We start from the raw sequence: 1,188 nt of genomic DNA, 5'->3' as shown, positions 1-1,188 counted from the left end.
AATTTTTAGTTAAGACCATATTCTGAAAGAGCAGACTTCAAGCTTTAAAATGATGTATAACTCAAATCAAATCATTGGAAAGAAAGCACAAACTCGGGAAAAGTGTGAACTGAGAAAAGAGGCTCTGAAGTACAGTGTCTATTCAAGCGCTTAATCTTTACCAAACCATGCTGGCTGTGCGATGAATAGGACAAAAAACAGGAAGTAAACCACCAGAGTAACAACAATGAAGGGATTACGAGATTAAACTGAAATTAAGCATGCCTCATTAACACATTCTGTCCATAATTAATGCCAACTTTCAAAGCAGTAGCACAATCCTTTCAAAAGTTATTAGAGTTGAAAGTGAAGAGAGTGTGGACAAGGTTTTTCAAAAATGAAAAAGGGATTCTAAAGACACACCTAATCACACTATTCTATCAAAAATGTTCGAGATAAACTGCTAAAAAACATACTTTCCTGCCCGTTTTATGATCCCAAATTTTAGCATAATGTAAAAGAAGACCCGCTCTTTTAGAAAATATGAAAAAGTCAAGTTCGGCAAGGTTGACCCATTTCACTTATTTTCAGTCCTCACGCAAAATCAGTGTGTGCGACTTTATGTTCGTTTTGATGTGCACTGTCACATTTGCCTTTGTGGTTATGCATTAAAGGGACTGTACAGTACTGGTTGAGGTAGGGATTCATGTTTTGAACATTCCTAAGTGAGATAATGAAATGCCTTTTATGAAATATGAAAGAACATGTAATTTTAAGAAGGATTCGACGTTTATTTGATGAAAATTGGTTTTCAAATGGCTGAGATATCCAAAAAAGAGCTAATAATAAAAAGCGACATGCCCCAACTTTATTAGTATCTCTTTGTTTCACCTTGTTTTTGGATATCTCAGCCATTTCAAAACCGATTTTCATCGAATAAGCTTTTGATACCCCATATAACTGCGTGCTCTTTGAAATCTCATAGAGCGGTTTCTGAATATCTCACAAAACGTTAAAAGCTAAATCTTCACCTCGACCAGAACTGTACACACCCTTTAATCTATATCGCGGATATCAATCAATCTAAAAAAAAAAAATGTACATTATGTCCAGTATAATACATAAAATTGTGCAAGACACAATACATTTTCAGTGAAACAACATCATATTACATCATGTTTTTTTGTTTGTTTATTTTTTCTTACAGTT

The sequence above is a fragment of the Diadema antillarum genome, unplaced genomic scaffold (assembly GCF_040938485.1).
Source record: "Diadema antillarum isolate AM-2024a unplaced genomic scaffold, OU_Dant_1.0 seq00000998_RagTag, whole genome shotgun sequence".
In the NCBI taxonomy this organism is placed as follows: domain Eukaryota; kingdom Metazoa; phylum Echinodermata; class Echinoidea; order Diadematoida; family Diadematidae; genus Diadema; species Diadema antillarum.
The sequence above is the reverse complement of the archived record's forward strand: the minus strand, read 5'-3'. Positions refer to the sequence as shown.